Below are 26251 nucleotides of genomic sequence, written 5' to 3' on the forward strand. Positions count from 1 at the left end.
TCTCTGTGACCGCATCTCTGGTGTCCTGTGAACTCAACCCGAGAGCCTGGAATGCAACATTGCTCTACTTTCTCCTCTTATCACTGTTCCTTTTTTAATTTTTCCCCACCTGGAAAAGAGGCAGAAAGCTATTTCTTCAGGTTGGAGACTGCTGCCCATACCTGATTTGTATTTTTAGGACAAGTATTCACATGTCCTAGACTTGCCTGTTGCTCTCTTCCTTTTGCCCTGAGAGAAGCACAATCTTTAAAGGAACAATCCCTTACTAGTTTAGGATTGAGAGACAGTCCCAAAGGCTTTCTCCTGCCCCCTCCCCTATTCTCAGCCTTAATCTGACTATCCCAGTCTTTTCACCTGACATCAAAGACATATCTGCATAGGTATCCTGGTACTGCCGTTGCTTCTGAGTTAGATCCACCTGGCCAGGATCTGTTGTGCTAATGGTTCTAAATCCAGGTCTTTTTCTGAAGGGTTCTGAAGCCGTGTCCAGTCTCTCTTTGCCTGTTGTGTCCAGGAGGCTTTGAGCTTTGAGTCTACCAGAGCTATGGTTTTGTGCACTTTTGTTCCAAACCAAGGGTGGTGACAAAGAACTGTGCCCTAAGCTGAGAGCCAACACTCGCTTTCCAGCAGGAGAGGTGATAAGACACCTCTGCTCACTTCTCTGACTCACTGTACCTGTCATCATCATCATTAGATAAAATAGTATCAGCTGGGTGGGTCCCACTAACTGTGGAGGAGATTAAGAGTTTGTAGCTGACAGGAATACAGAGCTTCTGGAAGCTTTGCTAGTGGGGGAAGTGTGCCCTTCATCACTTTGACACATAGGTACCAGGTGACAGAGGCCGAGAAAAGAAAAGGGAAAAGCTTGCAAAAACCCTTTCATCAAACAGATATGATCCATCCTGCCTTTCTTCCCCAAGGTCCTCAGGAATGTCTAACAGTAACAGAAGGAAGTAGAAGAGGCTTAGTTAAAAGCCATAAATTGAGGGATACCTTTAGAATTTCTAGGTCTTTTGAAAAACTTTTGGACATTTTGCAAGCAAGGGGTTGCCCATAGCAATCATCAGTTCTCAGAAGTAGGCAGCTTCCCTTCTGAGCCCATGTAGTTTGGTGTTGGGGCTAATCAATGCCAATGCACACATACTTTAAAATTACCCCACATGCCTTATCTCTAACCCCAGGTGAATGAATCTGAATCAGGGTCACACATGAAATAATCCAAACTAGGCTGAGGGTGAAACACGTGTAATATGGCAGTCTTCTTTGTATGGAGTGCCTGCTACCTGCCAGAACTGCCATTTTTATTGAGTACAGAGACCACCTCTGGGTGGGTCAGTAAGGACAGATAGCTCAAGCTATGGTGGGCCAATCCCACTAGGTTTATAAGTAAGACAATCTCTGTTTGGGGGTAAATCCAAGTTGTAAACAAAGGAACCTGGGATGATCTTTGTTTTAGGTAAAATAAGGTATAACCTAACACATATCAAGGGTTATATTTTCAGGAACTTTGTGAAAAAATTATTAATTTTTCATAAGTATTAAATATTCAGTTCTCTACATTTCCTGTCAGTGTGCCTCTTGTTAACATCTTCTATGTTCTCTTGAAGCTCCAGAAGGTTCCACTATATCAGTGCTCTTCAACAACCAGTCCATGGAACGGTGCTGGTTCCCAGGCATAGAAAGTTTGAAAACCACTGGTCTACTGCCTTGGCTGTAACTGCCAAGCTTAGTTCATGTGATACAGTGGGAGAGGAAGGGTGGAGCACCGGGTGAGCCACTTAATTGAATTGTTCACTTTAAATCTTGCCTACTGAAAAGGGATTGAACAAATAGGTTTTGAGATGGCTAGGGGCAGGAGATAGCAACTGATAAAAGGAAGCCCCTACTTAGACAATCGGGCTCAATCTCTTGCTCTTCATCCCATTGCCCAAGCTGAGGGAACAGGGAGTTGCCAGAATACAATTCTACAGAGCCCCAGGAACAGGTTACAGAGCAGCAAGCACTTCAATGGTGGCAGGGTTCCAGCTACAGATTTAAGACTAGAAAAGAGTACATTAGATTGAAAATTATATAGGGACAAGATTAGGCCATCACACACTGGAGGCAAGCAGATGGTAAGGAACAGGAATTAGGACATAGTACACTGAACCAGATATCAAAGGACAGGACAAATAACTATATAGTAGTGAAAGGAAAGGCCTTAGGGATGGACCTGACCCATCTACTTGAACTGTGAAGTAAACTCTAACTTCTTTAGCTTCTAAGTTTTGTATGTAAATATTGCCTATAAATCTCAAGAGCCAACAAGATCAGGAATAAATAATTAAATCTACTTTCATGGCTCAAGTGCTGGTTCTTTAAACAGTTCAAGAATGCTGTCATATATGATGGTGAACATTGAACATTTCTTCCAAACTCTGATTCATCAATGTCTTTCAAACCTGACATAATCATGGTGGGGGGCTTCATATTAGAGAAAAGGGCTACAGTCAACCTCCTCCCCATGTCAGAGGTTCTTAGACTATTCTTAGTGATTAGAGAACTATCTACAGTGGTCTGTTACAAATACAGATGCCTGAGTTTCTCTTTAGATTTACTAAAGTTTCTGGTTAGGATCTGGGAATGTCAATTTAGAGGGCCCCATAGAGGATTCATAAACATACTGAGTGATTTCATATACATATATGTATATTTCAAGGTAGTAGGAACAGAGAGGTTAAAGAGGAGTTCTCAGAAGAATTCTCCCAGGGATCAGTTATAGGACAATTGTAACATATGCAAAGGCTGAATTCTAGCATTCCACCTTCTATCAGCATTGTATTGCGAAAGCAAACAATGTGCTACTGTTCCATGCACAGTATTGTGCCTTTTGTATAAGGTGACATATCTCAACCTGATAGAAAAGCAATAATTGTATGCATTTTGCATAACAGGATGTAGAGCCTTAGATATAGTTAGTTCCTGTGCTCAGGTTCACATTCTGTAGAAGAAAGAAGCAGCATCCAAATCTCAGAAGTGAGCTGATAACAGGTCATAATTTCTCTCAAAATTCCGTGGTAAGACCAGATAAAGGCTTTGGTAAATACTAACAGGTACTTTTTTTTTTTTTTCTCAGAAGCCTGAGATTCTTTTAGAGTATTTCTTCTGAATATTTCCTTTAGAGTAGCTTTTTTTTGGTGGTTTTTTTTTTTTCGGGCCACACCCGTTTGATGCTCAGGGATTACTCCTGGCTAAGCGCTCAGAAATTGCCCCTGGCTTGGGGGGACCATATGGGACGCCGGGGGATCGAACTGCGGTCCTTCCTTGGCTAGCGCTTGCAAGGCAGACACCTTACCTCTAGCGCCACCTCGCCGGCCCCTAGAGTAGCTTTTAAAGTTCAAAAGCAGGGCTGAGAGATAGCACAGTGGTAGGGCATTTGCCTTGCATGCAGATGACCCAGGATAGACTTAGGCTCAATCCCCAACATCTTATATGGTCCCCTGAGCCTGCCAGGAGTGATTTCTGAGGGCAGAGCCAGGAGAAACCCCTGAGCACTGCTGGTTGTGACCCAAAAACCAAAAACTCAGAACCAAATCAAAACAAAACAAACAAAAATAAAGTTCAAAAGCTCAGGATTTAGGGGAGGGTTGGTTTATTACATTCAGGGGTATCAATTCTGTCACCATGGTTGAATCATGTCATGAGCTGTCTCACACAAGACAAGAGAATTAGGGCTCCCCTTAGATATGAGAAAGACATCAGAAAGAGGCTCTGTTTTGGGATTTGAAGAGTAGAGAGGTCCCTTTCGGGGTTCTTCTATTTCTTTTCTTGTGGGACTGGTTGTAGAACTCCAGGCATATTATGTAAAGATGGGAATGGTGGTGAGGAAGGTAACCAGCCTGTCAGACTTCATAAAATTCCACATAAAATGACAAACACTGCAAAAATCAAAATAGAAAAGCAAATTATAGGTTTTGCAGATAGTTTTGTAGGAAGAAAGAGAAACCCGGGGCTGTGCAAGGGAGACCCATAATGGTATGGTGAGAAATGAGGGAGGAGTGAGTTTTCTGTCCTGCAATGTGGATTGACCAAAAGTCAGCAAACTGTGTGAAAGTCTAATGACATTTGTAAGGCCACTCTGCTGAGGTCTTCTGGTGCATGCAGACACTTGAGTTTGTGGATGACCTGGTCAAAGGACTTTCCAGTTAGGGGGCTCAGAGGTAGGCAGATATCTGGGGAAGGTCCCCAACAGGCCTGGGATCCTGGCTGGCTATATTCTTGTGATTTTGGAGACTGTTTTGTTAAGGTGGAGAGAAGCCCACTTCATTCTCCACTAATAGGTACCTAGGAATGATGTTTTCCAAAGTTTAGGTCTATAGGAATTATGGAAAATGTGTCTCAGATACTGTCAACCTCATTTCCGTGGAGATGTTTACATTAAAGCTCCATAAAGTTCTGCAGACAAGAATTGTTCTTTGCAACCTTGCAAGTCATTTGAATTGTAGGGTGGTTTTACTCAGATTCCTCAGACCTAAGGTCCTTGTTTCTGTGCATGCCTGATGGCAGTGGCTTTCCTTCCTAACTACTTCCTAGTTCTCCAGAGAGCTTCTCTCCAGCTGCAGAACCCAATGTGCCTGGGCATAGAGCAGAAGTGATCAAAGCCCTGAACTTCCTATCCTTTCTGAATTGGGGCTGCTATGAGACTGCCTGGAACTGCATTCCTCTGTGGGCTAGTCCAAGGCAGCTGTCTTCACAAGGACTCTGCTCCAGTTCACAGCTCCCATTACTGCCAGATTCCTCCCACCCCTTCATTTCCACTTCCCTCCTTAGCTCCGTGAAACCTTTCAATTCTCTCAGATACACCATTCCTGCCACCGCTCATGGAACTATTAGAACTGAAATTCTTTGGTCCATACTTTATTAGCCCCCATCTGTGGTTAGCTGGCACCACTAACTTTGCTTTATAGAGAGGAAGATTTGATGGAATGAGAAGCTTGCCAGCGTGGAGCCTGTTTCTGAAGCCCCCTTTTTACTCTTCTTCACATAGACAATATTCTGCACGGGATCTGAAAAGACATTTCTCTCTAAGGAGTCTGTTTGCAGTGGAGTGCTAGGAGTTCAGTATGACTAACTCAGCCAATTGGGGGTATTGACTTGGTTTTCTAGCAAGCAGGATGAATCTTCAAGTTGGTGAATATTTATTCTTGGAGAGTGGAATCATCAAAACATGCTCCACACGTACCATCTTCAAGCTACTTTTTTTTTTCTTTGTATACTGGGAGCTCCTGTGACAGAAAATCACCCACTCAAATGCCTGCTTGGAAAGCCAGGCCAGATGTTAATGCAAAATCATACTTTGTATGAAACCCGGGGGAAGAATGGGGACTGGTTCCAAATGTGGGGAAGCAATGTATGCCCTGTGAGGAGGCAGTTGCCAGAAGCTTTCAAAGTAGAAATTCAATCCAGTCATAAATCAGAACTCTTAACTTTCCAGTATTATCTGATAGTTTTAGTGCTTTAAAATGTCAACCAAGGTATGTGAGCTTAGTCAGAGAACCTGAGAATGGTCTTGGGTTTGACTCTACAAAAGGTGGAAGGTAGAGTGTTAGGTCCAGGTGAAGTAATATATCCCTTCCACATAATAGTTTCCCTCCCTTTGTACCTATCGATCCTCCAAATAAACCTGCAACATTGTCCCCCAAGTCTTTGCTTGATTAAGTCCTTCCCATACTTTATACCTCAACTTTCCCCTACCTTCTCATCTGGGATGCCCTTTGAGAACTTTAATTCGCCTAAATTTTCCTTTTCAGGAGACTGATCTCACTAATAATTACCTGTCCAAAGGCTATCTTCCCCTGCAAGCTTTGTAAAGACCAGAAATTTTTAAAACTTGGGGCCGGTGAGGTGGCGCTAGAGGTAAAGTGTCTGCCTTGCAAGCGCTAGCCAAGGAAGGACCACGGTTCGATCCCCCGGCGTCCCATATGGTCCCCCAAGCCAGGGGCAATTTCTGAGTGCTTAGCCAGGAGTAACCCCTGAGCATCAAATGGTGTGGCCCGAAAAATTAAAAAAAAATTATATTACCAGTACTGGGTACATGCCTGATACATTTTAAGTGCTTAAAAGGTTTATTTGGGGACCCAGAAAGATAGTACAACAAGGAAGGCACTTGCCTTGCACAGAATTAATCTGAGCTTGATCTTAAAAACCAGATATAATCCCATGAACTCCACAAGAGTAGTTCACTAAAGCACAGAGCCAGAAGTAAGCCCTGATGACAATACAATGAAGTCCCCAAACAAAACAAAACAAATAAAACAAACACTTCATTTCATGAAAGGAGAAGAGGAAGGAGTAGATCACTCAAGAAATCTCTTAGGGAAAAGGAAGATTCACCCAGGATTCTGCCCTCAAAGTTTATTAATGCCAAGCAGGCTATTAGTAAAGGCCTGGGACTAATTGAGTTTTGTGAATGTGAATGAGAAATCACACATCAGTCCAATTCTGCTCGCTGTGTTTTACAGAAATAACATTCTGTTGAAGTATATCTATTCATTGTGTATTACCTGTGGCTGCTTTTTGTATTATTTTGACAGCAGATTTATGTAGTTGAGACAGAGTATAGTTTTGGCTTGATGAACCAAAATTATTGTGCTTCTTTATGATAAATCTATAGACCTCTGCCATAGAGTTGAGCAGTGCCTAAACTACAGTCATATACAACAGGCATGATATTCAGTGTACTTCAGCTTAAATTATTAGAACCACTAATTATGGAAGCAACTACTTCTTTGTAGTATTTGTGGATTACGATATTTTTGTGGGATTCCTCTTATCACCAGCATCTTCTCTCCATTTTCAGCCATGAATTAGTAGACAAGGAGAGAAAGGAAGGCAGTAAATTGTTGGTAGTAGAGCCATATGTATAATAGCAGTTCACCTTTTCTTTTATACTTCTTCAAAGATGATTGATAAAATGTTTTGCAAAATAAGGAACCATTGATCTTTTTGACCAAAAGTCAGCATGGTCCAACTCAAGAGCTCCCAGGTGTAGAAAAGACACAGAAAGGATATGGAAGTGGTGCATCATGGAGAATCCTATAGGCCCAATTTGGGAAGGCCAGGAGAGTCAATATCTTGTTATGTCTTGGTTTAACTATTAATGCACCCCTCTTGTAATTCAATTGCTGGTATCTTCACCCCCAAAGTGATAGCTTTAGGCCTGTAGAATTTGGTTAGATTACTGGGGGGGGGCAAGTTTTTATGAATAAGATCAATGTTGTTATAAAGAAGAAAAGTGTTCCCTCACTCCTCTCACTTTGTGAAGGTACAATGAGAAGTCTCCAATCTTGAGGAGGGTCCTCTTATATTATGTTTATACCCAAATCTACAATTTTCAGCAAGGAAGTTGTGCTATTGTTTGTAAGTTACTCAAACTGGATAATCACAGAACTCATGCTCGGTTATATCTGGGCTGCTGCCAAAAGAAAACTGATCCTCTGGTCACAAGGATTCCTATGCAGGAAGCAATGAAACAGATGCCCAGAGCAGAATTTGGGGTGGGGAAGGAAGAAGTTGAATCTGAACTAGATCTCTCAGGTCAGGCTTTGCATGGAAGGTAGAACCTCATGGCTTTTCTGAAGACATATTATTGCTGTGATTGTCTAATATTGGGTAACAGACCATTCCCCCAAGAGGCAATTCCCCTAAATACTTGCTTATTTAGGGGTGGTTCTTAGCAAGGACAACTTGACTCTGATCTACTCACTCTTAGCAAAGGCTGGGTACAAGAATCATTCAAGGAGTCCCTCACTTGCAGGTCTGCTACAGAATGCTGGCTAAGCTCCTGGGGCTACACAGTTTCTCCTCCCTATGGCCAGCACCAGATGCTTCCTTTAAGCTAAATTGAATGTCCCATGAATTAGAGGCCAGTGGCATTGGGACTACATTTTATACCCTTCATAGCATAATGCAGTGCCCCCCACGCAAATTCATATGTTGTAATCTCTGTTTATCTTCAAGGTGATGGCACAAATATGCTGGGCCAAGCCTGAACCTGCAGAATTGCATCCAGGGAACTCAGAAACAGCCAGAACGAAATAGCAGTTTGCAAACTTAGCCAGGCTCTACATAGAGAAGGAGAGTTTTTAATTCTCTTCCCATCACCTGAGGGCAATGTGTAAGGGAAGAGGCAGCTCTGTGGCTATGCTACTCAGATCTTTCAGGCAAGAAGAAGAGAGATAATGTCTCAATAATAATATCAGATCAAGATTTCAAATGAATCAGGTGAAGCCTTAAGTCCTGCACCCTCTTCCCTCAAAGTGTTTTTCTGATGAGAAGCCTGGACTTCTATGACAGTTTAAGAATTCTGTCCTACAGCAGATGTGGGTGGGATTCATGGACACTGGTAGACAAACAGAAAGTCACTTGAGTTCCTACTTGTACCCTGTAAGAACAGTGAATCATTCCCAGAGTGTTGAAATATATAATTACCAAGAAACAAGATATAAGACGCTGCTGCTAGATAGAGATATGAACACCCTGCAGTTTAAAATTATTAATAAGGAGCCAGAGAGACAGTAAGGAGATTGTACACATAAGCCTTGTACAGAGCTAACCTGAATTTGATCCTTGACATCCCGTATGGTCCTCAAAGAACAACCAGGAGTAATTCCTCAGTGTAGAGCCAGAAGTAATTCTTGAGCATAGCCAGATGTGACCCCAAAACAAAAATAAATAATTATTGTTAAGTACTGAAAGAAACATGTTCTTATTAAAAAAAAATGCAATTTTTGGCCTCAAAGCCTACAAGTGAGGGAATATAGCTTAAAATCAAATTTGGATCCTCCACCTGTAACTATGAACTTCCTCTGAGTAGAATATGTGCCCAGGAGTATTTGACCAATAGGAAAATGAGCCTGGAACTTGCATTAGGGATAAAGACTCCTATTTCTATAAGCTGGGGGTGTGCCTGCTTGACAGCCATCACATGGTGTAAGTCTGTCATCAATAGCTATTAAAGCCTAGCTTTTGCTGATCGTCTCTCTGAGTCAATGCATTTTTGGGCAAGTGTGATTTTGTTCACAATCCCAGCGCGAATGGGCTGACATTCTTTCACCATCATTTTATTTGAGAGTTGCCTGGATCAGTCATCAGATCTCCCTGAAGTTTTCTTTTCAGGGAGAAGTTAGAGAAATTGGATCAATGACTCTCTAGGGGCCCTTTTTGGACTAATGCTTTTGATTATCTTGCTAACAGCAATGGGTGATGACAGTTTACGTAGAGAATGGTTGCTAAAAATATATTTATTTAATTAAAGGATCGCAGAACAGGAGTCTTAACAGTAGTTGGAGAAATTCGTTCTGTGTTCTTATTTGGCTGAATAGTTATGTAAGGTCTTTGTAAGTCTCTCCTCCTCTATTTTCTCCTCCTCTGTCTCTTATTTTCTTTCCTCTTTCTCTTCTTTTACCTCCTCCTCTCCCCATTTCCTACCCATAGTGCTCTCTCTGTCTCTCTCACTTTTTATTTTTCTAACACACATGAGTGTGAGTGGTAGTTTGCAGAAACTTTAACAAGTTTCCAAGAGGTGTGTTGAAGTAACTCATTTTTACTTTATTCAGGATAATTCTTTGCTTGTGCTTGTCCTCCTGAGTGGGAAGTACTTCCAAATTGGCCCCTACCCCTACTTATTCTCCACCCAGGGGGTGGTCCTACTCTTTCCAATAAAGACCTCAGATCTGAGAGACTTCTTTAGGTTTTAGACTCACAACTAGACTGTCTGCCTGCTGGTATTTTTGCCTACTTGCAGAGAGCTTGTGGTGGAAGTTTCTGAACTTGTTTTTTTTTCTCTCTAACCTTGTGTGGACTATTTCCTGTGCTGATATTGCTTCCAGACCCATGTTCCCCAATCCCCCTAGGACTGCGAATGAGACTTCCACTACAGAGGGGGAACCAAATTTCTGGCCCAGACAGCTTTTTTTCTTTAATAATTTTTATCAGTTTATTGATTGATTGATTGTTTGGTTTTTGGGCCACACCCAGTGATGCTCAGGGGTTACTCCTTTTTTAAAAATATTAATATCTTTATTATTTATTATTGTGGTTGGGTTTCAGTCATGTAAAGAACATCCCCCTTCACCAGTACAACATTCCCATCACCAATGTCCCAAATCTCCTTCCTCTCCACCCCACCTCTGCCTATACTCTAAACAGGCTTTCTACTTTCCTCATTCATTCACATTGTTATGATAGTTTTCAGTGTAGTTGTTTCTCTAACTGCACTCACTGCTCTGTGATGAGCTTCATGTCATGAGCTGGACCTTCCAGCCCTCCTCTCTTTGTCTCTGAGGATTATTGCAAAAATGTCTTTTATTTTTCTTAAAACCCATAGATGAGGGAGATTATTCTGCATCTATCTATCTTCCTCTGACTTATTTCACTCAGCATAATGGATTCCATGTACATCCATGTATAGGAAAATTTCATGACTTCATCTGTCCGGATGGTTGCATAATATTCCATTGTGAATATGTACCAAGTTTCTTTACCCATTCATCTGTTGAAGGACATCTTGGTAGTTTCCAGAGTCTGGCTGTTGTAAATAGCGTGACAATGAATGGGGTTACTCCTGGCTCTGCGCTCAGAAATTGCTTCTGGAAAGCTCAGGGGATGATTTGGGATGCCAGGTGTCAAACACAGTCCATTCCGAGTCGGTTGCATGCAAGGCAAACGCCCTACTGCTGTGCTATCTTTCCGGCCCCTCTTTAATAATTTTTGGTTTTGTCTTTGGAGCACACCCAGCTATGTTCAGGGATTACTCCTGGTTTTGTGCACAAGGATCCTTGAGACCATTCAATGTATTATTGGGGATCAAACTAGGATTAGCGTTAGCCAATTACTTTTGTTTTGTTTTGTTTTGCCACACCCAGAGATGCTCAGGGGTTATTCCTGGTTCTGCACTCAGAAATTGCTCCTGGTAGGAATATGGAATTCTGGGAATCCAACCCGGTCCATGCCAAGTTGGCTGCGTGCAAGGCAAACACCCTGCCCTTGTGTTATCACTCCGGCCTCCAGCCAATTACTTTTGGTTAGCTAAAAGCAAATGCCTTACCCTGTACTATTACTACTACCTCCAGACAGCTTTACTGGAAGGAATGGGCTTTGTGGTCCCCTGTCAGACATTTGCCAATCAGATAGTACTGCTGAAATTCAACATCACCAGAGCTCTTTAGACTGGCAGCATTCCCGGCTCCTGGATCAGAACCTGCACTTCAGCAAGTTCCCCAAGGATTCAAATCTACACAGACATTTGAGAAGTGCTAGTGGGGAGACCCATTTCTTGACTTCTTTTTCTTTCTTTCTTTTTTTTTTTTATGTTTTGAAGCATAATCCTTCCCAATGAACCCACTGGATTTTGTTCCTCTCCACAAAGTCTCTGGTCATCTTTGAGTTTTTTTTTTTTTTTCTTGGCACCTTTAAGAACATAGGCACAGCTACTTACTTGGCATAAATAAGAATCAAGTCACATTTTCTGCTGTTGAATTTGAAATACTTTTGACCTTCTGTATGGAGAAACACTGGAGAGAACAGTGATATTTCTTTTAAATCTAGTCTGATTTGGAGCTCCTGTTATCAGGGTTCTTTGTTAAACTAGAGCCCCTTTTACAAGTCTTTAGTGCCCTGGTGGTGGGAATGGCCCTGATTAATTGTCACTATGGACTTCAAATATTACTGTGAAAGATTTGTTATTCACTTTTGGTCACAATAAAAACTCCTAAAAAAAAAAAAAAAGAAGATCTGTTTCATTGCAAATATCAGAAACATTTGTGTCAATTCCCTTTAACTATTTGTACTGATTAAAAACTAAATGAAAATTGAAAAAATACAATGGAAATCCTTTTTGTTCTGAAAACACCACACCACTGTGTTTGATGGTTGTACAATTTTTCTCTCCAACTTTCTCCACTAAGGATATAAAGACCCAACAGGAAGTAGGTTTAAATTGGAGACAATCATGATTCTATATGTTCTACCCATTTGGTAGAACACTCCCATTTGACCTGATAAAATACTTCAAACCCTTTTCCTCCTAGGTATTTCTATTCTGAACAAACTGGCTTAACCAAGTGACAGCAGCCAGGCTATATATAGACTCAGTTCATGCTCAGGTCTGTCACAAAGTATCCCAACTGAAAACTGATCAATTATATGCAAAAAGACCTCTATTTAATGCCGTGCACAAGACTCAAATCAAAATTGATTAAAGTCCTTGATATCAGATTTACAACTATAAGGTACATAGAGAAAAATGTAGGCAGAACACTCCATGACATTGACGTTAAAGGCATGTTCAAGGATGAAACATCACTGCAAGGAAGTGGAGGCAAAGATAAACAAATGGGACTACATTAAACCAAAAAACGTCTACACTATAAAAGAAAATTGTGACTAGTATAGAAAGAATTCCCATGGAATGGGAGAAACTACTCACCCAATACACATATGATAAGGGCTTAATAGCTAAGTTATTTAAGGCATTAACAAGAAAAAAAATCTAACCCCATCCAAAAATGGGAAGAACAGAAAGTTACTCAAAGAAGAAATACAGATGGCCAAAAGACACATAAAAATGTTCCACATTATTAATCATTAGGGAAAAGTAAGTCAAATCAACAATGATATGACATATCTCAGACCATAGAGACTGGAATACATCAAAAAGAACAAGCACTGCTGGTGTGAATATGAGGAGAAAGGAACTTTCATTCACTGGTGGCAAGACTAGTTTAGCCTTTTTGGAAAATAACATAAATATTTCTCAAAAAACTATAAATTGAGCTTCCAGTGACCTAGTAATATACTCTTAGGAATATACCCTAACTTAGGGTATATTCCCTAGGGTCTAGGGAATAAAAAACTCAATGCAGAAACCCCCTCTGCACTCATATGTTCATTGCAGCACTATTCACAATAGCCAGAATCTGGAAACAACCCAAATTCCCAAGAATGGATATGTGGATAAAGAAATGGTAGTACATCTACACAAAAAATATTACTTAGCTGTTAGGAAAAATGAAGTCATAAAATGTTCTTATACATAAGATATATATGGAGACTATTATGCTGAGAGAAAGAGTTAGAGGTAAAGGATGGAATTATCTTACTCATTTGTAGAATATTAAAATAAAAGATGGTATGGTGCTAATATTTGAAGACAATAGAGTTGAGAGAGAACCAGTCCATGGCAGGAAACTTGCCACAAACAGCAGGGGAGTGCAGTGAGTCATGAGGGGATCACTATGACAATAATAGTTGGAAATGATCACTCTGGACAAGAACTGGGTACTGAAAGGAGATAAAGTGATGTGTGTGTGTGTGTGTATTCAGTAATAATATTGAAAACCACAGTGCCTAAAAGGAAAAAGAGAAAAAGAAAGGAAAATGCTTACAACAGAGGCAGGCAAGGGAAAAGGCTTGGGAGGGCAGGAGAAAAATATGAACAGTGGTGGCAGGAAATGTACACTGGTGAAGACTGTTGAACATTATATGACTGAAACTCAATTATGAACATTTTTGTGACTGTATCACACAGTGATTTAATTAAAGCATTTATTTATAAAAATAAAATATCAAAAATACAAATAAAATGGAAATGAGAATTTATAAAATATAAGTAAATAAATGAACAGAATTATTTTTAGTGTCCCAATCTTTTTGAGAACCAGCTAGCTCCCTGGCATAACCCATCTAGTAGCATCCCTGAACTCTAGGCCCCAGACAAATAATGGTGTATTTTAAATGCACCTTAGTTAGGGTTAGGCCTGATCATGATTTTCAGTCTTCTTCAGTGTGGGTAACTCTAAAAAAAGTAAGGGTTTTCGAGGCAAGGGTTTTGGTGCACAGGACCTATCTGAGAGTAATTTTAAGAAGTAGCAATAGTAGAGAGAGTGTGAGTCATAAAGGAGACCGATCCAATACAAAAGGCCTTCTCAGGTTTGCTGCTGAGGATCCAGAACAAATGAATCTTCAGAGAAGCACAGAGAACACTCCAAAATAAAGAGCTTCTGTAGGTCAAGGAGGCCTATGCACTTATGATTACTATCAAACCCTCCTGAAAATAGATTACATTCAGAGGAATAATCCCTTCACTGGTCTAGCCTGTGTTTTATCACTGGTCTAGACACTTCAAATGGCATAGAAAGGAAGGCCTGAGGGCCATGCAGAAGGCCAGCTAGATCAGTGTATGAGGTGCAGGCTGTACAGGCAAAGGTGAATTCAAATGTGCATTTCTCTCTACCTCATCATGGAATGACTGTTAGAAGAAAGCAAGTTTCAATGGTGAAATGGTGCTTGCTGGGAAATCTGGGACATGGATTCTAGCTAGCACAGGCTCTCAGAACTCCAGGGCTACTGTTCTGTTTAGGGCTGTTTAGGGCTACAGGGCCATGTTCCCCAAGCAGCTGGAACTGTCCCAGCTTTAGTCCTGAAAGTGATTCATCCCATTCTAAAGCTGTTTCTGAGGAAACCCCTGTTAAAATCAGATTTTGGACGGTGGTTTCCATTTCCCTTGAGTGTATCTTTTATGTAGAAAAGAGGAAAGAAGAAAATTTTAGGCTTTTTCTTTTCTTTTTACTTTTCTCTTCTTCCCTCCCTCTCTCCCTCTCTCCCTCCCTCCCTCTCTCCCTCTCTCCCTCTCTCCCTTCCTTCCTTTTTCCTTCTTTCTTTCCTTCCTTCCTCCCTTCTTTCCTCTCTTCTTCCTCCTGTCCTCCCTCCATTTCTTTTTTTTTTTTTTTTTTTTGGTTTTTTGGGCCACACCCGGCATTGCTCAGGGTTTACTCCTGGCTGTCTGCTCAGAAACAGCTCCTGGCAGACACGGGGGACCATATGGGACACGGGGATTCGAACCAGCCACCTTTGGTTCTGGATCGGCTGCTTGCAAGGCAAACGCCGCTGTGCTATCTCTCCGGGCCCCTCATTTCTCTTTCTTTCTCTTTCTTTCTTTCTTTCTTTCTTTCTTTCTTTCTTTCTTTCTTTCTTTCTTTCTTTCTTTCTTTCTTTCTTTCTTTCTTTCTTTCTTTCTTTCTTTCTTTCTTTCTTTCTTTCTTTCTTTCTTTCTCTTTCTTTCCTTTCTTCCTTCTTTATATCTTTTCTTTTTTTTCTTATAAACTTCCTTTCAATAAGATCCATTTATTTCCAAGTGTAGGGTGGTGATGACTATAAATACAAGGCGGTTGATTTGCTAGTGATTGTTACTATCCTGCTGTGTCAACAGGGACTTTTGCACTTCAAATGAATAATGAAAGATATGTGTGCGTATTTGTTCATGTATGTGTGAGCACTTGGTAAGCAGCTCTTTAAGTACATTATGGCTTTATGTGCCATTTGCTAAGGTCACTGTCACAAAATGCCACAGACTGGGTGACTTGAATCACAAAGATGGATTGTTTCTGAGTTCTGCCTCCTGCCAGAAGTTCCAGAAGGAGGGATGACCGGGTGGCTGAAAGTTTGGTTTTCATATCCCAGAAATCTATATTATTTTCACTTATTCATGTTTTGAATTTGCCCTACCCTTTCCTTTTAGGAACTTTTGTTTGTTTCTTTCTGTTTTGATTTACATCGGTGGTGCTCAGGATTCAGTATTTAGGGATCTCTCTTCTCAGAGCACAGAGGAACATATGGTACTGAAGGATTAAACTCAGGGCTCCAGTATACAAAGCAGGCATCCAGTTATTTGAACCATCTCCTAAGCCCAATAGACTTGCTTCAATCTTTTATTTTATATGAATTACATTATTTAAAGACCATGTATCATTTGGTTGGCATAGTTTATCATAATATATGTGACAGTAAAAAGAAAAAGAATAGAGAAGCAAGAACATTTGTGAAAATTATTCTACCTTGCAATGAGGTTATTAAGTCATCATTAGAAAGTTTAATAAGTTATTTTTTATAATTTATTTATTTAAACAACTTTATTACATACATGATTGTGTTTGGGTTTCAGCCATGTAAAGAATACCACCCATCACCAGTGCAACATTCTCATCACCAATGTCCCAAATCTCCCTCCTTCCCACCCAACCCCTGCCTGTACTCTAGACAGGCTTTCTATTTCCCTCGTACATTCTCATTATTAGGATAGATCAAAACGTAGTTATTTCTCTAACTAAACTCATCACTCTTTGTGTGAGCTTCCTGAGGTGAGCTGTAACTTCCAGCTCTTTTCTCTTCTGTGTCTGAAAATTATTATTGCAAGAATGTCTTTCATTTTTCTTAAAACCCAGTGATGAGTGAGACCATTCTGTGTCTTTCTCTCTCTCTGACTTATTTCACTCAGCATAATAGATTCCATGTACATCCATGTATAGGAAAATTTCATGACTTCATCTCTCCTGACAGCTGCATAATATTCCTTTGTGTATATGTACCACAGTTTCTTTAGCTATTCATCTGTTGAAGGGTATCTTGACTATTTTCAGAGTCTTGCTATGGTAAATAGTGCTGCAATGAATATAGATGTAAGGAAGGGATTTTTGTATTGTATTTTTGTGTTCCTAGGATATATTCCTAGGAGTGGTATAGCTGGGTCATATGGGAGCTCGATTTCCAGTTTTTGGAGGAATCTCCATATCGCTTTCCTTAAAGGTTGAACTAGACAGCATTCCCACCAGCAGTGGATAAGAGTTCCTTTCTCTCCACATCCCTGCCAACACTGCTTGTTCTCATTCTTTGTGATGTGTGCCAATCTCTGGGGTGTGAGGTGGTACCTCATAGTTGTTTTGATTTGCATCTCCCTAATGATTAGTGATGTGGAACATTTTTTCATGTGTCTTTTGGCCATTTGTAATTCTTCTTTGTCAAAGTGTCTGTCTATTTCTTCTCCCCATTTTTTGATGGGATTAGATGTTTTTTTCTTATAAATTTCTGTCAGTGCCTTGTATATTTTGGAGATTAGCCCCTTGTCTGATGGGTATTGGGTGAATAGTTTCTCCCACTCAGTGGGGGACTCTTGTATCCTGGGCGCTATTTCTTTCGAGGTGCAGAAGCTTCTCAGTTTAATATATTCCCATCTGTTAATTTCTGCTTTCACTTGCTTGGAGAGTGTAGTTTCCTCTTTGAAGATGCCTTTAGTCTCAATGTCCTGGAGTGTTTTACCTATGTGTTGTTCTATGTATCTTATGGTTTCGGGTCTGATATCAAGGTCTTTCATCCATTTGGATTTAACCTTCATACATGATGTTAGCTGGGGGTCTAAGTTCAATTTTTTTTGCAAGTGGCTAGCCAGTTGTGCCAACACCACTTGCTGAAGAGGCTTTCTTTGCTCCATTTAGGATTTCTTGCTCCTTTATCAAAAATTAGGTGATGGTATGTCTGGGGAACTTTCTCTGAGTATTCAAGCCTATTCCACTCATCTGAGGACCAGTCTTTATTTCAATACTATGCTGTTTTGATAACTATTGCTTTGTAGTACAGTTTAAAGTTGGGGAAAGCAATTCCTCCCATATTCTTTTTTCCCAATGATTGCTTTAGATATTCTAGGGTGTTTATTGTTCCAAATAAATTTCAAAAGTGCCTGATCCACTTCTTTGAAGAATGTCATGGGTATCTTTAGAGGGATTGCATTAAATCTGTACAATACTTTGGGGAGTATTGCCATTTTAATGATGTTAATCCTACCAATCCATGAGCAGGGTATGTGCTTCCATTTCTGCATGTCCTCTCTTATTTCTTGGAGCAGAGTTTTATAGTTTTCATTGTATAGGTCCTTCACAGGTTTAGTCAAGTTGATTCCAAGATATTTGAGTTTGTGTGGCACTATTGTGAATGGGGTTTTCTTAATGTCCATTTCTTCCTTATTACTATTGGTGTATAGAAAGGCCATTGATTTTTGTGTGCTAATTTTGTAGCCTGCCACCTTGCTATATGAGTCTATTGTTTCTAGAAGCTTTTTCATAGAGACTTTGGGGTTTTCTAGGTAGAGTATCATGTCATCTGCAAACAGCGAGAGCTTGACTTCTTTATTTCCTATCTAGATTCCCTTGATATCTTTTTCTTGCCTAATCGCTATAGCAAGTACTTCCAGTGCTATGTTGAATAGGAGTGGTGAGAGAGGACAGCCTTGTCTTGTGCCAGAATTTAGAGGGAAGGCTTTCAGTTTTTCTCCATTGAGGACAACATTTGCCTCTGGCTTGTGGTAGATGGCCTTAACTATATTGAGAAAGGTTCCTTCCATTCCCATCTTGCTGAGATTTTTGATCAAGAATGGGTATTGGACCTTATCAAATGCTTTCTCTGCGTCTATTGATGTGATCATGTGATTTCTATTTTTCTTGTTGTTGATGTTGTGTGTTATGTTGATAGATTTACGGATGTTAAACCAGCCTTGCATTCCTGGGATGAAACCTACTTGATCATAGTGGATGATCGTCTTCTTTTTTTTTTTTTTTTTTTTTTTTTTTGGTTTTTGGGCCACACCCGTTTGACGCTCAGGGGTTACTCCTGGCTATGCGCTCAGATATCGCCCCTGGCTTGGGGGGACCATATGGGACACCAGGGATCGAACCACGGTCCATCCGCTTGCAAGGCAGACACCTTACCTCTAGCGCCACCTTCCCAGCCCCTGGATGATCTTAATGAGGTATAGAATCCTATTTGCCAGGATTTTGTTGAGGATCTTTGCATCTGTATTCATCAGCGATATTGGTCTGTAATTTTCTTTTTTCGTAGCATCTCTGTCTGGGTTAGGTATCAGGGTGATGTTTGTTTCATAAAAGTTATTTGGAAGTGTTCCTTTTTTTTCGATTTCATAAAAGAGTCTTGCCAGGATTGGTAGAAGTTCCTCTTGAAAGGTTTGAAAGAATTCATTAGTAAATCCATCTGGGCCTGGACTTTTGTTTTTGGGCAAACATTTGATTACTGTCTTAATTTCCTCAATAGTGATGGGTGTGTTTAGATATGCTACATCCTCTTCATTCAACCGTGGAAGATTATAAGAGTCCAAGAATTTATCCATTTCTTCCAGGTTTTCATTTTTAGTGGCATAAAGTTTCTCAAAGTAGTTTCTGATTACCCTTTGTATCTCTATCATATCAGTAGTGATCTCTCCTTTTTCATTCCTAATAGGAGTTATTAAGTTTCTCTCTCTCTCTTATTTTTTGTTAGTTTTGCCAGTGGTCTATCAATCTTGTTTATTTTGTCAAAGAACCAACTTCTGCTTTCGTTGATCTTTTGGATTGTTTTTCAAGTTTCCACTTACTTGATTTCTGCTCTCAGCTTTGTTATTCCCTTCTGTCTCCCTATTTTTGGGTCCTTTTCTTGAGTACTTTCTAATTCTATGAGCTGCTTCATTAAGCTATTCAGGTATGCCCCTTCTTCTTTCCTGATGTGTGCTTGCAAAGCTATAAATTTTCCTCTCAGTACCGCTTTTGCTGGGTCCCATAGTTTCTAATAGTTTGTGTCTCCATTGTCATTTGTTTCTAGGAAGGTTTTGATTTCCTCTTTGATTTCATCTCGGACCCACTGGTTATTCAGTATTAGGCTGTTTAACTTCCAGGTATTAAACTTTTTCTTCTGTGTCCCTTTGTAGTTCACATATAATTTCAGGGCCTTGTGGTCAGTGAAGGTAGCCTGCAAAATTTCTATCCTCTTGATATTATGGAGGTATGTTTTATGTGCTAGCATGTAGTCTATCCTGGAGAATGTCCCATGTACATTAGAGAAGAATGTGTATCCAGGCTTCTGGGGGTGGAGTGTCCTGTATATATCTACTAGGCCACTTTTTTCCATTTCTCTTTTCAGGTCTAGTATATTCTTGTTGGGTTTCAGTCTAGTTGACCTGTCAATTGTTGACAATGCTGTGTTGATGTCTCCCACAATTATTGTGTTGTTATTGATATTATTTTTCAGATTTGTCAACAATTTTATTAAATATTTTGCTGGCCCCTCATTCGGTGCATAATGTTTAGGAGAGTGATTTCTTCCTGCTGTATGTATCCCTTGATTAATACAAAATGTCCATCTTTGTCCCTTAAACTTTCCTAAGTATAAAGTTTTCATCATCTAATATTAGTATGGCCACTCCAGCTTCTTTATCTGTGTTGTTTGCTTGGATGATTTTTCTCCAGCTTTTTATTTTGAGTCTATGTTTGTTCTGACTATTCAGGTGTGTTTCTTGTAGGCAGCAGAAGGTTGGGTTGAGTTTTTTTTATCTTAACTGGTGCATTTAGTCCATTGACATTGAGAGAAAGAATTGTCCTGGGAGTTAGTGCCATCTTTATATCGAAGTTTGGTGTGTCTGTTGATCAGTCTTGTCTTAAAGTAGGCCGTTCAGTTTTTCTTTTAAGAATGGTTTTGAGTCTGTAAAGTTTTTGAGCTGTTGTTTGTCTGTGAAACCATGTATTGTTCCTTCAAACCTAAAAGTGAGTTTTGCTGGGTGCAGTATTCTAGGCGAAGCATTTATTTCATTGAGTTTTGTCACTATGTCCCACCACTGCCTTCTGGCCTTGAGTGTTTCTGGTGACAGGTCTGCAGTAAATCTCAAGGATGTTCCCTTGAATGTAATTTCTCTTTTCAATCTTGCTGCTTTCAAAATTCTGTCTCTATCTGTGGGATTCATCATTGTGACTAGGATGTGTCTTGGGGTGTTTTTTCTGGGGTCTCTTTTAGTTAGTTCTCTTCGGGCATGCAGGATTTGATCAAATGTATTCATTAGCTCTGGTAGTTTCTCTTTAATGATGGTCTTGACCATTGATTCTTCCTGGAGACTTTCTTCCTGGGTCTCTGGGACTCCAATGATTCTTAAGTTGTTTCTGTTGAGCTTATCATAGATTTCTATTTTCATCTTTGAGTAATTTTTCCAATGTTTGATCATTTGCTTTAAGGTTTTTTTCCAATTTCTTCTGCTGTATGGAGTTGTTATTCATCTCATCTACCAGTGTACTAATTCTATCCTCAGCTGCTGTTAACCCGTGGGAAAGCTCAACCATGTTTTTCTTCAATTCATCTACTGAGTTTTTCAGACCTGTTATTTGACCTGAAATTTCAGTTTGGAGTTTTCTGATTTCTATCTTCATATTCTCTTGATTCTTATTAGTGTTCTCTTCTATACTTTTTTTTTTTTTGAGTTCTTTCAACATCTTCCATATTGTGACTCTAAACTCCTTATCTGAGAGACTAGTTGGTTGGTCATGTTCAAGTCGTCAGAGTTGCCATCGTCATTCTTTATGTCTGGTGCTGGCCTGTGTTGTTTCCCCATTGCCACACTTGTATTGTGGATTTTCTATGTATTGTGGTTGTATTCATTGCCTAAATGATGTGCATGGCCTGGAAGTGAAGCAGAGTGGCCGTGCTCCTCTGGCTCCACCCTTTCTGGGCTTGTAATCTCACCTCCAGGGAAGGCTCCAGGGAAGGCGAGCCAGCTGCAGATGAGCCACACACAGGATGAAATCTTAATAAGTTCTTATTGCTAGTTATCCTTCTGTTACTTCTTTTCTTTCTGAACATTAGATAGCTTCAGATACACATTAGTGTCTAAATTGGTATGTTCCTCTGGAGATATTATTAAAAAATTGGAGTTCTTCAGGAATTCCAAGCACCATTGCCAATATAGTGGTTTTTGTGCTGCATATTTTAGGCTGCCAGGCTTTCTGGAAGTACAAGATGACAGGGGAGAGTACCTATACTCACTCCAAAAAACTTCTAGTAATGTCAGCCCCAATATTGGCATACCTGGAGTTTTGGTAAGATTGATGTCTCTGCAAAGAACCATATATGAGTGGTGAAGCTGGGCCATTGTCAAAACTTCAGTTGTGGGTGGTGGGTGAAGCTGGCATGGGTGGAAACTTGGCTCCTACTATTTTGCCAAGATTGCCATTTTCAGCTGTGTGGCCAATGTATCTACAGTTTTTCATGGCATGGTTTATATCTCGTCTATGAAAAAAGTTAGTCTATTTAACAGATCAAATGTAGATTGCATTTACCCCAACTTTTAAAAAATGTGTTTTGAGATCACACTTGGTTATGATCAGAGCTTGCTCTGTGCTCAGGGACTCCCTCTTGGTGGAACTCAGAGGACCATATGCAGTGCTGAGTCAGGATTACACCTGATTCAACTGCATCCAAGGCAAGTGCTATCCCTGATGTACTACATTTCTAACATCATTCCCTCTCTTTCCCCTTAAGGATAATTATTTTACTAGATTCAGTCCTTCAGCTCATTTGACTTAAATGTCCATGAAGAGACCCTACTACCAACTATAATTCTACTCTGAGGTATTGGGGAATAAGACTATAGGGCATGAATTGGGGTAGAAACACAATTCAATGCACAAGGCCACATTGCCAGAATAAGTCAGAATTTTTCAGCAGTATTTATTCTCCTTTTTTTTCCCTCTCTCTCTTCACTATCCATGTTCTTCTGTAAGATAGTCTTTGGGTACCAATCCCTCAACTGTGTCCTGCATGCTCAGACAGGGAAGAATTAAATCTTCCTGGGTTATTTTTTTTTCTTTCATTCAATCAAAAACTCACCTATAAATAAATGTTTAGCTGACATTTACTGAGCCCTTGTGGGGTAGGCACTAAAGAGGCAAAGGACTAGAAGCAAGAGGTTAATGGTAAAGATAGTGAATGACTCAACCCAAGTCCATGGAAAGATCAAAGGCCATTTATTTGAGCCTTTGGTTTCAAATTTGGTTTTGTTCTCACCCAGCTATGTATAGGATGTCTTTAAGTAAGCTCTGAGCGCCACCCCACCATCCTGTGAACTTCAGCCTTCCTTCATAGCCACCCCCCCCCCAAACACACATACATACAAATTTGGAGGTTAGCATTCAATCTTTAAAAAACAAAACAAAAACCACACACTTGTTTTTCTTTCTATCTTCTTAATCCTTTCCCCTTGGGATGCTTAAGCACTCATTTTGTTAAATAAGGGAACTATGAAGAAGGTTTTATGTACCTTTTAAATTCCAGTTTTTACATTTATATGGTGTTTCATGGGATATATCAAAATGCTTTAACTGATAAAAATTAAAAAAGGACATAACAGTTAGGTTAAACACAACTAAACTGCAACTTATTTCCTTTTATTTCTGGTGCTCAAGGAGGTCTGAAGGTTTCACCTGTGCTTCTTTATTGGTGGGGGCAGTTTGGGTCACACCCGGAAGCCCTCAGGGGTCAATCCTGGTTCTGCACTCAGAAATTGCTCCTGGCAGGCTCGGGGGACCATGTGGGATGCTGAGATTCAAACCACCGTCTGTCCTGGGTCAGTTGCATGCAAGACAGCTACCTCTGTGCTATCTCTCTGCCCCCCACCTGTGCTTCCTGGTCAACCGGTTATTGGCGTAAGAGGTAGTTCTGGACATCACCTCCCAGCCCGATATCTCCACAGGAATACTTGTTCACACTGCTGGACCTGACTAGAAAAAAACTTGAGATTTTACCTCTTGGTTTGCTCCTGGGCTAGCCAACATCCCTGAATGGATGGTGTCTCTGTCCCAAATTCTCGTTTAATTAGCCCCATATCCAGGGTATCAGCAGATACTGTCAGCTTCCTGCAACGTGTTATATAGATGAGAGGGTATAATCTTCCAACCTTTTCTTCAGTCCTATAGTTTGCAATGTAGATGTAATGGCTAGAGCTCTGGAAGTCATTCTGAACTTAGTGGTGGTCTTGGCCTAGAACCCCACACAGTAAGATACAAAAAGGAAGAGGTCTGGTGATTTGAAGAACTCCATACTGGAATTGCTGATCCATACACTCACCTATACTTTTGTTTTGGGTCTGTTACAGTTGAAGCTAATTCTAACCCCTGTGGGGAGGGGCATGTCATGAATAGAAGAAGGGAAAACTGTGGAAGTGACAGCAACTCTTCAGGAAAAAGTCTGGTCTGGGATGGTGGAGATGAAAAGACATGGGGAGAAAATTGAGAAGGATATAGGCTGTGCAAGCCTTGATGATATATTAGAAATGGAGCATGGGTACATGAATGGGTACTGCCTCTGTTTTCTAGCCTGAACCACCCTTAGATGTGCCAGCATCAGTTACTGAGTTTGGGACCCTGAGAGCAAATGATTAACGGTTTTGTGAAAGAGCTCTGTAATGCTGTTTATATCTGGCATTTTGTCATCTGAATCAGTGTATTTATGTTCAAATTTGCAGGGAAATGACCCACTATTTGAATCAATGCGTATGATGCCGCTATTGTATAAATTTCAATGCATTTTCAGATATCTCTGTAATTTCTTTTTCTCATGAAGAGTAATGTCCTCATTAGAGCCTATTCTTGAGGACAAATGCTCAGGTAACAATATGATTCTTTCTTTGAGCTCAGTTCAGGACAATCTACACTGTGCACGCACAGAACCCTGGACTCTCAGTGGCTTAAGTCTCAGGTCCCATACATGGCAAACCATTCCTTATGTGAAATATCTGATGGGGTGTATATATGGGGTTAAGGGAGGAAGGAGTTCTAAAGTGCTGGCTCTTTAACTTGTTTGGCCTTCACTACTATTTGGGTTGGCAGAGTCACTCATCTTCTTTTTAAAAGCTTGGCACACTGAGGATGTTTATGTATATATATTTTTTATGTTAAACTGGAATTTCCGGATTAGATTCTGCAGCATATGGCTCTGTTTTCACTAGGTTCTGGTGGGCTTACAAAGGAATTTTCCCTCTTTTGTTTATTTCATGCTGGATTTAGGATCTGATTCCTAATGGGGAGGAGGAGAAGAATGGGCAGGGGAGAGGTGGCCAAGCTAAACACAAGCCAATCCTGCACAAGTCATATTTTAGTTCCATTTCTGATGATCTCTATCTCCAGATCAGAATCCTCAGTACAGGGCATAAGGGAATTTGTGTGGAGAGGCTTGTTTTCACACAACAATCTGATGTGTTAAACTCTTACCCTCAGGCAACTCATCGTTGGTCCCCCAACCTGTGGCTGGAAGTCTCCGTGTTGCTCCTAAGCAAAGATAGTTTTTTCTTTTGTTTTGTTTTTGGTTTTTGGGTCACACCTGGCAGTGCTCAGGGGTTACTCCTGGCTCTACACTTAGAAATAGCCCCCGGCAGGCTCGGGGGACCATATGGGATGCCGGGATTCGAACCACCAACCTTCTGCATGACAGGCAAACACTTTACCTCCATGCTATCTCTTCAGCCCCTTCTTCAGTTAGTTTTAAGCAGACATCAACCTTGTTGACCGGCTCTGAAGAAAACAATACTGTGCCAGCCAGCTCCTAAAATGGTGCAAGTGGCCCCAGCACAGGACACTCACCCCTCACCTGGACCTCTTCCTTCTTAACTATGGCTATCTTGAGTTGTGTAAGCAATTGGATTCTGCAGAGATGAATGAGGTGATTTCTGAAAGTGAGGTGATGACAGACTTTGCAGCTTCCATTCATCATGTTCTTTTCAGGTTTGTAAGGTGCAAACCAGGGCCCCTGTAGAAAGATCTGTGTGGAAGCAACTGAGAGTCTCAGAGGCTTAACAGAGAATAGCAGCCACTGCCAACTGTTCACTGCAGCCTCATGAGGGACCCTAAACCTGAACAGAACAGACCCTAAGCTCCTGCCCCACAGAAGCAAGGCCACAATCAGTATCCATTGCAGGAAGCTGAGTACTGAGGTAACGAATGAACAATCAGTAAACAACCATGACAGGTGCACTTCTGGATGACCAGGTGATACAGTTTGGGGGTCTCATTTATCATCTTAAAATAACAGAGAAAAATAATAGCTTTTTGTAAGAAACATCTCATAACCCCCCCTCATTTTTGTAGCTCTGAAAAAATTTGCTGCCATTATTTAAAATAGATGTTGTGACTCTCAGGCATATGTTTGGGTTCCTCATTGACCTTAGGATGATTAAATTGAAATTTGGAGGCTCATGCCTCCCCTTGTGTGGAGCCTGCTTAAAATGTCTTATTAGGGTTTCCCTAACATTGACCTCAGGGTGGGGATTTAAGAAGTGGTTTGTCTGGGAAAAGATTCTATGAGGTGCTCAGTGTGTGTGTGTGTTGTTAGAAAAGAGGGAAACATCATCCCACATCGTCCAGCTTGTCACTAGGCATGTCTGGATTCTGTCAAACGAAGGAATTTCTGAGAATACATCTCAGCATTTTTTCCTGAGGGTCATGGAAACTGGGTTTCTGGGCTCATCTTTCAAACTCTGTTCCTCATTACCTGAAGAGAGACTTGGGGAGAGGGGCTGGGAGCAGACAGAATTTCCTGATGATCCCTGTTCTCTTGTGAGGCCCTAGCTCCCTCTGTTTGCTCC

The 26251-nt window shown here is 40.6% G+C and overlaps 1 protein-coding gene across 1 annotated transcript in view; it reads right to left on the reverse strand.

The window, feature by feature from the left end:
* Positions 1-13310: 13310 nt before the first annotated feature.
* GPR27 (G protein-coupled receptor 27) overlaps positions 13311-26251 on the reverse strand; it is a 481267-nt gene continuing 468326 nt past the window's right edge. Inside the window, exon 2 of the mRNA XM_049776921.1 lies at positions 13311-13320. The gene's annotated coding sequence lies outside the window, so the exon portion shown is untranslated. The remainder of the gene's footprint in view (positions 13321-26251) is intronic.

Source organism: Suncus etruscus, chromosome 7 (assembly GCF_024139225.1).
Source record: "Suncus etruscus isolate mSunEtr1 chromosome 7, mSunEtr1.pri.cur, whole genome shotgun sequence".
NCBI classification, from domain to species: domain Eukaryota; kingdom Metazoa; phylum Chordata; class Mammalia; order Eulipotyphla; family Soricidae; genus Suncus; species Suncus etruscus.